The sequence below is a fragment of the Dromiciops gliroides genome, chromosome 4 (assembly GCF_019393635.1).
Source record: "Dromiciops gliroides isolate mDroGli1 chromosome 4, mDroGli1.pri, whole genome shotgun sequence".
In the NCBI taxonomy this organism is placed as follows: domain Eukaryota; kingdom Metazoa; phylum Chordata; class Mammalia; order Microbiotheria; family Microbiotheriidae; genus Dromiciops; species Dromiciops gliroides.
Genome location: NC_057864.1, coordinates 165,745,868 through 165,759,838, shown reverse-complemented (window position 1 = coordinate 165,759,838; position 13,971 = coordinate 165,745,868).

The following is a 13,971-nucleotide window of genomic DNA, read 5'->3' as shown; positions in this document are numbered from 1 at the left end:
TAAGATTCTGAGATACAAATTTTTCTCCCTCCCTCTCTTTTCCCCTCCCCAGACAGCAAGCAATCTGATATAGGTTATACAGTACAATCATGATAGAAATATTTCCACATTAGTCATGTTGTGAAATAAAAATCAGAACAAAAAGGGAAAAACACAAGGAAGAAAAACAACAACAAAAAAGTGAAAATAGTATGCCTTGATCTACATTCAGACTCCATAGTTCTTTCTCAGAATGTGAAGAGCATTTTTCATCGTGAGTCTTTTGGGGTTGTCTTGGATCATTGTATTGCTGAGAAGATCTAAGTCTATCTTAGTCAATCATCATACAATCAACCATTCTACTTTATGTTCCCCACACTTGGCCTTCCCTCTCCTGCCTCTCTTCCCAGTTCTGCCTATAATTCACTCTCTCCTTACTTTTACTTCTTAGAATCCTCCAGGTTTGAATTTAGGAAGCCTTTCCCAAGTTCTCCAGTTGATAGTGGCCTCTATCACCTCAAATTGACATATTTTCCTATAAGATTATAGATTTATAGGCCACTGAATCCAATCTTCTCATTTTACAGATGAGGAAACAGGGGTACAGTGGTTAAATGACTTGCCTAAAGTCACACAGCTAGAATGTGTCTGAAGCAGAATTTCAATCCAGGTCTTCCATACTCAAGATCCAGAGTTCTATCCACTACTCCCTACTACCTCTATTGGCATATCCCAGCAGAATATAAGCTACCTCAGGGCAAGAACTGTTTTTAAAAATTTTTTGTCTTTTTATGCCCTGCACATTGCAATTAGTAGGCACTTAGTGTTTACTGAATTGAATTGTCAGAGATAAGCCTCTGCATTTGTTAACCCTTCAACATTTCAAAATTCATGATTTATACATCAGTGTAGGCACCGCACCCTCTACAACTGGATAAATGGCCTTTGAGAGCTGCAATAGCTGGAAAATAGATCCCTCTTTGGACAACCTGGTGATGAGCTTCTCCCAACTTGGCTAACCTGGGTTCCAGATGACAGCTGTACATACAATCCATGGCCCGGCCCATTATCAAAGCCCTCTAGATTCCACAAAACTTCACAGAGTTCTTGCTCCACCAACACAGCCTTTGAAAACCCAGAGGCACTTCTAAACCATAATGGAGCATTAGGAGGAATATAGTGAAGAGTCATTAACAAATGCACTTTTTTTTTTTAAGTGAGGCAATTGGGGTTAAGTGACTTGCCCAGGGTCACACAGCTAGTCAGTGTTAAGTGTCTGAGGCCGGATTTGAACTCAAGTACTCCTGACTCCAGGGCCAGTGCTCTATCCACTGTGCCACCTAGCTGCCCCTACAAATGCACTTTTTAAAGGGGAAAAGATTCCTCCTTCAAAGAGAGAGAGCATGGGAAGGTACTGACGTGCATTTCATTTGCAGCAGGAAGTAGAAGACCTGGGCTCAAGGTCCTGCTCTGCCATTTACTAGCTGGATGACTTCAGGCATTTTCTACTCTCTGAGTCTTACTTTTCTTCTCTGTTAAAAAATAACAGTAGGGGCTTCTAGGTGGCGCAGTGGATAAAGCACCGGCCCTGGATTCAGGAGGACCTGAGTTCAAATCTGACCTCAGACACTTGACACTTACTAGCTATGTGACCCTGGGCAAGTCACTTAACCCTCATTGCCCCACAAAAGGAAGAAAGGAAGGAAGAAAGGAAGAAAGAAAGAATAGAATAGAATAGAATAGAATAGAATAGAATAGAATAGAATAGAATAGAATAGAATAGAATAGAATAGAATAGAATAGAATAAACGCTGATCTGTTTTAGGAGACAGAAGAAAGTCTGATAAGAAGGAATGAGTTCCCACAGATGACTGCTGTGTGATCCAATTCAATTTGGTGCTGTGCTCAGGGTTAGGGATCAGAAGATTCACCATGTAACCTGCTCTCTGGGAGCTTCCCACCTAAAGAAGGGAAAAGACATACGCCCAAATCATTATTATGCATATCATAGAAAGTATAATAAAGAAACACAAGGGATAAATCCAGGCAAAGTGCTCTGATGCTCATTTTGTGAAGGAGAAAGATCATTTTCATCTGGGATGGGGAGTATCAAGGAAGATATCACAGGGGTGGTGGCTCCTGAATTAAGCCTTAAAAAAGGAGGGACTTCAACAGGCAGAAATTGATTATTTGGGGTGAGGAGGGAGCTGTAGTCCATTTTACAAACAAAACCAACCAAGAATACATGCTAGACACTTGGGCTTAGGGCTGCCACTTCTTCTTAATTATATCAAAGGAAATGGCAGCTTTTGGCTGTAGATGGCAGCATCACACTAGCTCATCCTATGTAAGAGCCTCCGATTGTTTGTACGTTAAAAACTGTGAAATCTAACAAATTGACTTCCCAAATGTGGGGAAACAATTCAAACACAGCAGTTAGTTCAACATAGAAGTAGCCACATTTTGTGTTTGTGGAGGGAGAAAAGTCCCCCCCAAATAAATCTCTAAGGCCAGGAATGTCATAAAGGCACCCAGTGTCAAATGAAATGCCAGTGCTGAATTGGGTTCATCAGATTCATTACCATCCAAACCCTTTATGTTGGTGTGGTCGGTGGTATGGTTTGGGGGCCTCCACCTTTTAATCTGAGGTTTGAGAAAAACAAATACTAGGTATATTTATGAGAGCTGAGGATTGTTTCCGGTTAAAGGCCCTTTGAAGACACCCAGCAAGATGTTGGCATTTCCTATTTATTAGGTCTTTGATTTGTTTGCTTTGCTTTGCTTCCCAATTTATAGAGGGCACCGCATTATAGAACTCGTGTATATCCATCTAAAGAACCTTTGGGTTATTTGTGACTGACAAGGACATCGGGGCTAGGCTATGTGACTTTGTCTTATTGATCTTAACAAGTTAATTCTAAAGCTAGGGATTACTTTAGTAGCCAGAGGAAAAGAAGTGACTTGATCCCAAAATCAGAAATGTCTTGTGCCTAGAACAAGCCTTCCTCTGACTGCACCGCAGGACAAAACTGATATTTTCCTGAAAAGCCCCTCCTCATTTTTGGCCACATTCTGCCTTCAGTCTTTAAACATATTTGAATCAGGGCGGCTAGGTGGCGCAGTGGATAAAGCACCGGCCCTGGATTCAGGAGTACCTGAGTTCAAATCCGTCCTCAGACACTTGACACTTACCAGCTGTGTGACCCTGGGCAAGTCACTTAACCCTCATTGCCCCGCAAAAACAACAACAACAACAAAAAAAAAAAAAACCACCATATTTGAATCCTTTCAAGTCTACAAAAATGTATTAAGTTGCTGAGGGAAGAACACTGTTCTTTTTAGGTGCTGGGAGAGGTACAAGGATGAATAAATCTAACAGAGCTTAAAATATGGTAGAGGAATTTAACACAGACCCTCATCACTTCTTGCCTGGGCAGTTGCAGTAACCTCCTAATTAATCTCTGATCTCTCCTTTCTCTAATGTATGGTCATGGTCTGGGAGCCTAATGATTCTCCTTTCTCTAAGACATCGTCCATAAAGCTGACAAAGAACAATTCCTAAAAGCTCCTCATTCCCACCCTTCCCCAAACCTCTTCCCAATCCACACACACTGAGAAGTCCCAAACTCCTCATTGCTTTAGCATAAAGTACACAATTCTCGGCCTGGCATTTAAAGCCCTCCACAGTCTGACTCCCAACTACTTGTTTCATGTAACTCCACTCTGAATATTCTACCATCGAGTGAAACTGGCCTGGTGGGCATTCTCTGTATACATCATGCTGTGTCTCACTTCCACCCCTTGGAGCAGGTGGGTTCCACATCTAGAATGTACTCACTCGGGGCAGCTAGGTAGCGCAGTGGATAGAGCACCGGCCCAGGAGTCAGGAGGACCTGAGTTCAAATCCGGCCTCAGACACTTAACACTTACTAGCTGTGTGACCCTGGGCAAGTCACTTAGCCCCCAATTGCCTCACTAAAAAAAAAAAAGCCCTTTCTGGCCACTTAAAATGGCCAGAAAGGTCATAGAAAAGTCCAGCTGTCCCACATAAGCCCCAGGAAGCATCTGAAAAGGACTTCAGAAAAACCAATAATAAAGAAAACTGAAGGGAAACAAAGAAGCATCTCCATCCAGTCCATCCAGAAGTGGTTAGAGATTGGCTAGGGGTGGGGAGGGGTGACACTAAGGAAACCAGAAGAGTTTGGGTAAATGGGCCAGAGCCCTGTGGAGATGGGCAGAAGACTTGTGCCAGGGAAGCCAGCATGAACTCTGATCATGGGTAGGAAGCTAGCAGAGGTAGGGAGAAAAACCATGCCAGGAAAACCAGCATGAATGTTGGCAAATGGCCCTGAAGACAGCCAGTGCCCTGAATAGAAGGATTGCAAGCCAACATGAGCTCCAGCAAATGGGGACTGAAAGCCAGGAGCCAGTCCTGACCTGTCAGAATAGAGGAGAAGGATAGACCAGGGGCCACTGGTCACTGTTCAGGGAGACAGGGCCTGGCTATGCACTCTTCAGAGCACTGAGAGCCAGAGGAGACCAGGCCAACTAAGTTGTTTGGTTATCAGGCTGTGGGAGGGAGAGGGAGGCTGTTCCTGAGACCTGACACAAATGTGATCTCTAATATCTAACAGGTCTGTAAGTGCTGCAAGAGAGAAGGGAAAAAATTCACAGCTGGAGATCATTCAAGGAGAAGGAAACAGATAGCAAGCAAGGCAGGAACCTGCCATAGGCAAGTAGGGGACTGACAGAAGGCAAGGATTGAGGCCCAGTTAAGCCCAGTACAACCTACCTTTGTGCAGATCAGTAATGATACTACAGAAGGGACAGGATCAAGCATACCCTACCCAACCCATTCAAGAGTACTTATTCCATTCCAAGAATTGAGCCTGAAAACATGAGTCAAAGAAGACAACACTAGCATGACAAATGGATATGATGGTTTAGGAAAGCCCAAGAGGTGAACCTAGAAGAATACTACAAGCAGAACCTCAAGAAGAAAAAAACTACTTGGCCGCAAAGACCACAAAAGTGCTTGGGAAAAGGGATGCAAGAGATGTAAAAAATGAAATTTTAGATGAAATTAGAACTTGGTAGGAAAAATGCAAAGGATAATAAACAGTTTAGAACAGAAAATGGAAAACTTTACCCATCACATCCTTGAAATGGAACGGAGCAAAGAGAACTCAGTCACTCCATGAGATAATAAGAAATATTAGACAAAGTAAAAATATCGAAACAACAGAAGAAAACACAAGATTTCTACTTTTTAAAAAAACTGGTCTATAAAATAGGTTGAAGAGAGGTAATTTGAGAATCATTAGACTCCCAGACCATGACCAAACAAAAAACCTGGACACCATATTTCAAGAAATCATAATGAAAACTGCCCAGATCTGTTAGAGCCAGAGGAAAATGTAAAAAATAGAAAGAAGCTACCAGTCACCCCTTGGAAAAAATCTTAAACTGGAAACACTCTAGATTGTCATAACTAAAATCCAGGGTTTCTAAGTTAAAGGAAAAATACTGCAAGCAACTAGAGTGATTTCAAATACTAAAGAACCCCAGTCAGAATCATCATAAGCTGTGTTACAACTACTGTAAGAGAGAAGAAATAAAGGAATACACTATTCCAAAAGGCAAAAATAAAATATTTATAACTAAGAATAACTTAACTGGGAAAATTGAGTATAAGCCTACAAGAAGGAAAAATGAATTTTTAATAGAAGAGGAGATTTTCAACGGCTTTTGATTAAGATCAAAGCTAAGTAGAAACTTTGGAATGAAAACACCAGAAGCAAGAGAAACCTAGAAAGGTAAATACATTTAAGTAAGGAAAGGGCTACGTAATGATGAAATGCTTACATTCTATTAGAAAGAGAAAAAACAAGTATTCTCTTAGCAACCATCTGTCTTCAAGGGTCATGTGCTAGGTGCTGTGCTAAGCACTTTATAATTACCTCACTTGATCCTCTCAACAATCCTAAGAGGTAGGTGCTATTGTTATTTCCATTTCACACATGAGGAAACGGGAGGCGAGCAGAAGTTAAATAACTTGTTCAGGATCACACAATTTATTAAGTATCCGAGGGTGGATTTGAACTCAGGTCTTCCTGATTCCATACCTGGCACTCTATCTACAGTATCACCTAGCTGCCCTGTGATGACACTGAAGCTTAAATTGTGTTCAGTATTCTCTGTGCCAAAGTACCATAATCTTTTGCTGCCATTTTAGAAAAATTTGTGTCAGAAGTAGTTAAAACAAACAAGCCAAAAATTGGTAAGCTTCAGTTACACAGAAAATGCTCGTGCGAAATACCTCATTCCTCAATCTTGTAAGATAATAAATGAAGTGATAATGTATTGATACTGATGTTATAAACTCGTAAAGTTATAAAAATAAATTATTCTGTGCAAGTGGTATAGATGCTATTTATATTCATTAAATTGTTATTGCATCAATACAGAGGTTGGACAGGCTGATAGATCAAGGGATTAGTTAATAGCCTTCCTTATCTAAGTCAACAAAAAGTACTGTTTCCAGCTGGTATCCAATGACCTTTTCTCAGCCCTCATTCCTCTTGACCATGCTGCAAGATTTGACACAAATTCCTCCTTAGACACTCTCCTCCCTGGGAAATGTTGCTCTCTCCTTTGCAGTGGCATCATCCAAGACCTTCCCCTTATATGGACCAGGGCTCTGTCCTGGTCTTTTCTCTCTCTTTACTCTCTTAGTGATCTTATCTACTTCCATGAGTTCAATTAACTTTATGTAAATAACTCCCAAATCTACACATTCAGCCATCATCTCTTTGCTGAGCTCCAGTCCACATATCTGCCTACTGCCTTATTGACAGTTGTCCCTAATGTGAGAAAGTTATTAATAATGGGGTATTTGGGGGGACTCAGAGACCCCCCTCACACACACAGGAACTCTGGCTGGTTTTGCAGGGCCAGCCCAGAGTCAGTAGAATTGCAAAAGAAATGTGCATTGACCTTCCTGACTACCTAAAGGATGTTAACTCACCTGGGTGACCCCCCCAAGTCATGTCAATCAATAGACTTGAATGTTACTGACCAATTAGCTTGAGTCCAGGTGCAGTGACCGCCCTCTACCTGAGAGAGGATAAAATCTTTGGGGGGAGGGGGAATCAGCCTCTTCCTTTCTCTTCTCACATGTGGCTCTTGGCTGGGACGCTGGAAGAGGCAGCCATACGACCCCTTCAATCTCTCTCTATCCTAGGTAATGTAGGACTTCTGAACTTTCAGAGCCATGTGCTCTCTCTTCACTAACATTTAATATGATTTAATAAATGTTTAATGCCAAAGACTGGTGCTATAGCCTCTAATTTATGAGTAACAATAGATGAGAAACCCCAGCTAAGTTCCCTAAAACCTAGAACAAAGATAGGCACTCCCATATGTTTTCTTCTTTTTTTTTTGGTGAGGCACTTGGGATTAAGTGACTTGCCTAGGGTCACACAGCTAGTAAGTGTTAAGTGGATTTGAGCTCAGGTCCTCCTGAATCCAGGGCCCATGCTCTATCCACTGCGCCACCTAGCTGCCCCTTCCCACATATTTTCAAAGGACACACTAGCTATAACATAGCCATCAGTCACCCAGGTCTAAACCCTGAGAGTCATCCTCTTCATTCTCTATGCTTCACTCTCCCTTACCACTGCCATGCCTAATGTCGCTAAGTCTTGTCACTTCTATCTCCATATCTCTTACACCCATCCCCTTCTCTCCACTCAAGCACAATCACCCAAATTCAGGGATGTATCTACATCTATGTTGGATAGAGCATTATGGACAGTGTGCATTAGACCTAGACTATGGAAGACTAGTTCAAATCTAACCTCAGACACTGGCTCTCTGTATAAGCCTGAGCAAGTCACAACCTTTGTGTGCCTCCATTTCATCAACCGCAAAATGGGGGTGATAATAGCACTTACCTCCCAGGGTTGTGGTGGGTATCAAACTAAATAATATTTGTAAAGTGTTTAGCACACTGTAGCACATAGTAGGCATTTAATAAATGCCTGTTCCCTTCCTCCTTCTTACCTGGGTTATTGTAGTGAACTTCTTCTTCTTCTTCTTCTTTTATGGTGAGGCAATTGGGGTTAAGTGACTTGCCCAGAGTCACACAGCCAGTAAGTGTTAAGTGTCTGAGGTCGGATTTGAACTCAGGTCCTCCTGACTCCAGGGCCGGTGCTCTATCTACTGTGCCATCTAGCTGTCCCTGTAGTGAACTTCTAATTGGTATTCTTGACTCCAGTCTTTTCTCTCTCCAAGTCATTCACCCCAGTGGCTGCTCAATCAACATTGCAAAGTACATTCATGACCATGCCACTCCTTTGCTCAAGCATATTCAATAGCTTGGTCTGGCCTCTAGGATGAAATGCAAATTCTTCAGCTTGGTACCTTTAAATATGTCTAAATGCCCTTCCAGACTAATTTCATGTTATTCCTCTTCATGCACTCTACATTCCAATCAACCTATCCTGCTTGCTGCTCCCCACAGACAACATGCCATCCCCAGCCTCAGTGTCTTTGCATGGTCTATAACACATGTCTTCCTCATGCCTGCCTCCTCCTACACCCCGACCTCCAGTGACATTGCCTACGAGAGACCTTTCCTGGTTGTCTCAGTGGTCAGTACCACCACCACCACCACCACTGCCTGCCCCACCATTACCTTGTTTTCATTTTGCATACCTTTCATAGGAACTTATCTACTTCATGTTGTTTCTCTCCAATGAAATGCAAGCTTTTTGGGGATGGCTAGGTGGCGCAGTGGATAAAGCACCGGCCCTGGATTCAGGAGTACCTGAGTTCAAATCCGGCCTCAGACACTTGACACTAGCTGTGTGACCCTAGGCAAGTCACTTAACCCCCATTGCCCCGCAAGAAAAAAAAAAAAAGAAATGCAAGCTTTTTGAGGATAGAGACTACTCAATTATAGTCTATCCAGTATCTAACCTATTTACTAGGTGCCACCAGCCTGGCACCTAGTAAGTAAGTGCTTAATAAATATTTGTTAAATAGAATTGATTTGAATTGATATCTGTTTGGAGGCACTCACACAACAAAAATTGTGATGTGAGTCTGGTCCCAGGGTCTACATCACAGCAGTGTTGTAGAGTGAAGTGTTGAACTTTGGATTCAGGAAATCAGATCATAGATTTCAAACTGGAAAGGGACTTTTTTGTTGTCCAGTCGTTTTTTCAGTCATATCTGACTTTTTGTGACCCGATTTGAGGTTTTCTTGGCAAAGATACTGGAATGGTTTGCCATTTCCTTCTCCAGCTTATTTTATAGATGGGGAAACTGAGACAAACAGGATTAAATGAATTGCCCAGGGTCACACAACTAGTGTCTGAGGCTAGATTTGAACTCAGGAAGATGAGTCTTCCCAACTCCAGGCCCTGCACTCTATTCACTGTGCCATCTAGTTGCTTGGAAAGGGACTTCAGAGGTCCTCTCATCCAACTTCCTCAACTGACATATGGGGAACTAAGGCCCAGAGAGAGTCAGGGACTTGCTGTAATTACCTTAAACAGGTAATAAATGGCAAAGTCAATTTGAACCCAAGTCCTCTCATTTCAAATCCAGTCCTTTTTTCCTTGGTACCATTCCGATCTCCCAGATCATTAGCTATGAGACAATGAGCAAGTCCTTCTTCTTTTCTGAGCTTCAGAGTGGAGATTGTACTGCTCACTTTACAGGGTGGACAGGAAGAGCGCATTTTCTAAAATTTAAGAAACCATATAAATGGGGAATATTATAATTGAGAATAATAATTCCAGAGCAAAAGTGGTTATATGGGATAAGTATAACATCTCTCCTATGCCCCTGAGGAAAGACAGGCAGGCCTGGGGAAATATTGTCCATTTATGGTGACAGGGATAAGGGAGAGGAGGCAACAGTCCTTTCCCCCTCTGCTGGCCTGCAACCCCATTCTCTCACCCTCTCCTGGGATCTGCCTTCCCTCCAACCCCCAAGGAGGCATAAGGCAGCAGGGCTCTGAACCACAATGGAGAGAAAATTCCCCCAGATCTTGTGACCTGGAACAAAACTCTGCCTGCCACACCCTAGCAAAGGCTTTAAATAATCTATTATCCTCATATATAATAATGTCTTTATCCTCTGCTCAGATTACCTGGGACTAAATAGCCCAACAGGACAGAAGAAGCCTCCCAAATCCCTATTCACTTAAATCAAATCAACAAATCCAGTATGGTAGAAAGAGACAACAAATCTAGAAAGATAGGTTTTGATCTCAGCCATGCTACTAAATCACTGGATGACTTTAGGTAAATCTTTTCATTACCCCGGGGCTTGGTATCCTCATCTCTAAAATAAGAGGTTTGTATTTAATATCTGAGGCCCCTTCCAACTCTTGAATGATCTGTTTCTGTGATTCTATGAAATATTTATGGAAAATTTCCATAGGTGATCCAGCCTAGAGCATTTATTTGGGTGGTATGGGAAACCTGGACCTCACTACTAGAAAGTCTGTTCTATCCAGGACAATAAGAACACAGTTCCCCAAGTTTTTATACAGTGCCCTACCCTGCCACAAATGTGAGGGTGGTATGCAAAAGCCAAAACATACATAGAGGAAAACACTTGTATAATTTTATAATATAATAAAATCTTTCATGAAAAGCATGAATTATACTGATTGGATAATGTGATTGTACGCATTAAAGAAGGCAGCATGGCATAGTATAACAAGCACTCACTAGATGTGGAGTCAGATGAGCTAGGTTTGAACCCTGTGCTGATTCTTATTACCCATAATGCCATGTAATCCATCCACTCATCACCTTAGAGCTGGAGGGAATCTTGAGGTCTCCTAGTCTAAATTATTATTTTTTCTTTGCAGGGCAATGGGGGTTAAGTGACTTGCCCAGGGTCACACAGCTAATAAGTGTCAAGTGTCTGAGGCCGGATTTGAATTCAGGTACTCCTGAATCCAGGGCCGGTGCTTTATCCACTGTACCACCTAGCTGCCCCCTAGTCTAAACTATTTTATAGATGAAGACACAGAAAAGTTCAGTGTTTTGCCCAAGGTCATATATCCCTCACATAAGTAGCAACTCAATTCTACAAACATTTATTAACCTAACTTTTCTGCACCTCAGTATCTTCATCTATAAAATAAGAATATAAGATCCCTTCCAACTATTGATCTTCTGAAGCATTGGTTCAGGACCCCTTTTTAAAAAAAATTTAGCCCCTTTATACTTTTGGTAACTCTTTTTTTAGCCCCTTTATACTCTTAAAAATTATTAAAGACCCCCCCAAGAGCTTTTGTTTATAGGGATAATAGATATTGATATTTACCATATTAGAAATTAAAACCTATTAGTATTATTATGAAAATAGTTTTGACCTTGCAGACCCCCTGAAAGGATCTTGGGGACCCTTGGGGTCCCTACACTACACTTTAAGAATTGCTATTCTGGGGGCAGCTAGGTGGCGCAGTGGATAGAGCACCGGCCCTGGATTCAGTAGTACCTGAGTTCAGATCCGGCCTCAGACACTTAACACTTACTAGCTGTGTGACCCTGGGCAAGTCGCTTGACCCCAATTGCCTCACTAAAAAAAAAAAAAAAAAAAAAAAAAAAAAAAAAAAAAAAAAAAAGAATTGCTATTCTGGATGAAATGTAAAACCGATTTTGTTCAGTTAACATATTTGTGGCTGCCTCACAAAACTAGGGAATACTAACAAATTGGCTCTAAGGTAGAGACCAAATTTTAAAATTAAACACTAGCTTATTGAAGAAATGTTATCATATTAGATAGGGTGCTGCTTCTGATCAATTATCTGTAGAAATTTGGACAAGTCATTCAACTGTATGCTCCTTGGGCAACACTCTAGAATATATCTACTAAGTCAGAGAGGAGTTGCACCTGTTCTGGTGGAAGGAGTTGCCCCACCAAGAGTTCTCTACACTGATGCCCCATGTGTTCTTAAGTTGATCTACTACCTTTGAAAATGAACCCACAGTATTAAAAAAAGGAGTAGTAGGGTTGGGCTCAAGAGTATCCAGATGCAGCATTTTCTACACAAACCACTTTCAGTTCACAACTTTCCATTCCTCTTGCTACTGCTTTTGCCCAGCCCCATTAGGCCTTACATCTGATCCTCACGCATCACCTTGTACCTGGATTACGGGATACCTCTCTACTTGGTCTCTCCCCACTCCAGTCTGTCCTCCAATCAACCACCAAAGTGATCCTCCTATAAAGCAGAAGTCTGACCATATGACCCTCCCACCTCATTCAGTAAACTCCTCTGGCTCCCTATCACCTCCAGGATCAAATATAAACTCTTCTGTTTGTCATCCAAAGCCCTTCACAAGCTGGCCCTCTCCCTACCTCTTCAGTCTTCTTACACTTCATTCCTCCCACCCCCACATACTCTGTGATCCATTGGCACTGATTATCTTGCTATCCCTCACATAAGACACTCCATCTCCAGGCTCCCAGCATTTTCACTGACTGCCCCCCATACCTGAAATGTTTGCCTCTCCTCATCTCTACTTCCTGGCTTCTGGTTTCCTTTCAAGTCTCAGCTCAAATCCCATCTTCTATAAGAAACCTTTCTCGATCCCCTGCAATACTAGTGCCTTCCCTCTGTTGGTTATTTCCAATTTATTCTGTATAGAGCACATCATCTCTCTCATTAGAGTGTAAGCTCCTTGGGAGCAGGGACTGTCTTTTGCCTTTCCTCTGTATTCTCAATGCTTAGCACAGTGCCCAGCACATAGTCACAACAAATGCTTATTGGTTGACTTATTGATCTGTTTCAGGAGTCAGCTTAACTGGTCACCATTATTCCAACTTCTTCCTGTTTCTAACATTCTAAACAATGCTACTAACTTAATTTTCCTAAAACATTCCACTATGCCTACCATCCTAACTCTCCTCCCCCTATTCTTTTTTCTTTCTTTGCTTCTTTCTTTTTTTTGTGGGGCAATGAGGGTTAAGTGACTTGCCCAGGGTCACACAGCTAGTAAATGTCAAATGTTTGAGGCCTGATTTGAACTCAGGTCCTGCTGAATCCAGGGTAGGTGCTTTATCCACTGCACCACCTAGCTACCCTACTTCCCCCATTCTTAAAAAAATCAATTCATTTGGCTTCCACATTGCTAAGAGAGTAAAGTACAAAGCCCTCAGTGTGACATCCATGGTCCCTCATATTTGGAGTAATGAAGTTGGACTAGATAATATCTAAGGCCATTTCTAGTTTTATGACTATCTCTACAACTTTAGATCTTTATACTCTTCCAAGCAAACCCTGAATCCTGGCCTCCCTGCTCTTTGTCCCCCAATTGAACCATACACAGTTCTGCCTTTTGCCTCTCCTCAAAGTCTCACTTCTTCCAAGTAGCCTTTTATAGATTACACCCAGCCCATAGTAACATTTCCTTCTAAAGTCCTGCAGCATATTTCATGTGCAATTCTATACTGTTCTTGAGTTTGTTGAGTATGTAATCTGTCTCCCCACAAAAACTACAGAAAAGGGCTCTCTTTGTTTTCCCATTACTATGCATGCAGTAGACTGTCATTTTTATCTTTGAAGGGTGCTGCCCCACCACCAACACTTACCAAATGACTTTAAGCAAGCCAAGCTCACCTCTCTCCGTTTCTTCATTAGTTCTGTGACGGGTGAAAGGTTTCATCTTTCATCTACCACAGTTCATCAGAGACAATAATCCTAATCCTGCCTACCTCGAAGGACATTGAGAAAAATATAAACCTTAAAGCAATGTAGAGGTGTGAGTTACAATAATGACAATAAAACCATGACCACTCATTTATATGATTAAACACTTGACTAAATTCCAGTTTTTCATGAGACTAGCCTCTTAATGCTTGTAATGTGGTGCTGACAAATTATACAACATACTAATATAGCCCTGTGATTAGCAGCATGATAGATTTAGAGCCAGGAAGACCTGCATGCAAATTCCATTT